The sequence below is a fragment of the Euphorbia lathyris genome, chromosome 3 (genome assembly GCF_963576675.1).
Source record: "Euphorbia lathyris chromosome 3, ddEupLath1.1, whole genome shotgun sequence".
In the NCBI taxonomy this organism is placed as follows: domain Eukaryota; kingdom Viridiplantae; phylum Streptophyta; class Magnoliopsida; order Malpighiales; family Euphorbiaceae; genus Euphorbia; species Euphorbia lathyris.
The window spans coordinates 3,862,513-3,865,203 of NC_088912.1; the positions used below are offsets into that span (position 1 = coordinate 3,862,513).

A 2,691-nucleotide genomic window follows, 5' to 3' on the forward strand; every position below is an offset into this window, starting at 1 on the left:
ATTATTTACTAAATTTAAAAATTAATTTTTCGAACCAGAAAGTTAGTGATGAAATAATTAGGGATTCATAGACAAAAATTTAATAAGAAACAAAGATTTTTTTTTTTTTTTTAATAAGGAGAAGCCAGAACAAACCCGCCGTCCATTTAGTCTGTCCGATCAAATATTTGACAAATTCTGAAACTCAGGGATGGAATTTTTATGTTTAGTGACCATTATTCGTCCGAAATCTAATTTTTTGATGTCTTCTTGTCGGAATGGGGAGGCCAATAGATACAATGTGACCCATGTGTAGTTTTCCTGTTATTTATTATAATAATAATAAAGTATGAATAATATGACTAAAATAATATGATATAACTCTTTGCCTAAACTTTGTTATGTCAAATTGACAAAAAAACATTTCTGAGAATAAATAATAATAATATAAAAAAGTTACTTTGGGATATTATCCCCAAGCTGATATTTGTTTAGGTCAAATGATTGTTTGGTTTTGTTTTCGAGCCTTTTAAACCAAGGGGTTAATGTTTATAATTCAAACAATTAGGAGAAGAAAATAAAATTATAATTATAATTGTTAGTAAATTTATAATTGTTGTTGGTAATTTAAATTTATTTAAAATCTTTAGCAGATTTGATACCACGAAGAAAATATCTTTTTAGTGATGTTTATCTTGATTCGTTTTTAAATTTTTACTATATTTTCATCTTGAATAATTTGTATTAACTCGGGCAATCTTTTTCAGAGCTTGAAATTGAAAAGATGAAGGTATCAATTTTGTTGGTAACATGGTTAAGCTGCATTTTTATAATAACTTCAGCAATCAACTATCCAACTGTGAAATTCACAATCCATGGCGGAGATGTTAAAAGCTACAAAACTTTCATAACGTCCTTACAAGACAATTTACAGAGTGGATCTAAAAGCTATGATATAGCAGTACTGCGGAAACCAACCCAAATTACAAACCAGACTATGTTTCTTCTGATTGAGCTAATTAATTCTGATGAAAACATCACAATAGCAGTAGCTGTTGCTGATGTATATTTGGTTGCATATAAATCCAGAGCTAAATCCTTCTTCTTAAAGGATGCTCCTAAGGATTCAGAAGCACTCCTTTTCGACGGAACAACAAAACAACTTCGTCTATCAGTGAGTACCAATTATGGAAATTTGGGAGATAGAACAAAAGTGGGATTAGGAATCGGGCCATTAGGCAGAGCAATTACAGCACTCAGTAACTTTGACGGAGTATCTGTTAATGATATTTTTAGAAACAGTCTTCTTATTGTTATAGAAATGGTTTCAGAGGCTCAAGATTCAAATTCATTGAACTACAGATAGAGAACAACTTAGCAACTCAATATACACCTAAATATGACACTATTGCGTACGAAAATAATTGGGATAAACTTTCTAAACAAATCCAGCTATCAGGTACTAATGGAGTATTTAAAGAAAACGTTACCTTGCAAAATGCCGATGGTACTCTCAAAATTGTGTCTAATGTTGCAGAAGTTAAATCAGATATTACTATTTTGAAATACCATGCATCCGGGGATGGACTTGGGGAAGAAATTGTAGAAGAGTGAATGGTTGTGTTCTTGATTTGTTGGTTTGAAAGTTTGTGATTTTAACTATAAATAAGTCTCAACAATATATATTTATAAGCTGACATAGTTGTGCTTTTCCTTTTCTAGTTCTATGTTCATGTATAATAAAATAAGAATTGATACCTAAAATATCTAAGAGCTTTATGGAATTTATTCAGGTCCTTGAATCATTTTTGTTTTTTATCCTGTATTTATCCAAGTAATTGATGCGGACATCCTAACTGGGATCGCTAATCACACGCGCTCTGGCTGATCCTCAGATATCAGACCCACGGAGGTTGTACCTAGGAGGGCGGATCCCCAGGACATACGAGCGGGGTGGATCTAGGAGTACACAAGGAGGCGAATCAACATCTACCTCTGGGCGGATCTCGGTTTACTTCCTCCCGAAGTAATTCACCAACAACACTGACAATCCGTACCTGTACCATTGTACTGATTGTCGGGGCGTATCACCTATTTTACCCTTTACGGATAGCCTTATTGAAACCCTAGTAAGGGGTAGTTATTGTCTTTTATTATCATTAGGAGGATGTATTTAAACCCTCATTTTTGTAAGGATGAACTAACTTTTAATCAATCAAATTCCTTCTCTTTGAGAACCTAAGGTTTATACCTTGTTTATCGGGATTCACTCCTTCTAGTTTAGCTAGAGAAGAACCTCTTTGTTGGTTTACGATTAAAACCTTAATTTATCGCTTTCAATCTGTATCAGTTGGTATCAGAGCCGATCGTTTCCTGACCCGAAACTTCTTTTGGCAATGGTTCAACCCCGACAACCGCAAGACTCCATGGAAACCAGTGACCGGAGATATGAGGAGCTGAGGGAGCACCTCGCGGAGCAGATCCGAGGCAGCCATGAGCGGCAGAAACAAACCGACCAACGGTTCCTAGAGCTAGCCACCTCCCTAGAAAACTTTAAACTGGAGGTTCTGGCTCTAATCCGACCAACCACGGGAGGCTCAACCCTGAGAAAGGAAGGAGTCCCTGAACCGCAGCTTCCACAAATGGGTCCTAGGGATCCTGAGGTAAGAAGACCCAACTATGTCTTTGTGCATAATGCGGATAGTGATAGTG

General features: G+C 35.6%; 1 pseudogene; it reads left to right on the plus strand.

Moving 5' to 3' along the window:
- The first annotated feature begins 763 nt into the window (after positions 1–763).
- Positions 764–1,593, plus strand: LOC136222507 (ribosome-inactivating protein cucurmosin-like; annotated as a pseudogene).
- Positions 1,594–2,691: the final 1,098 nt, after the last annotated feature.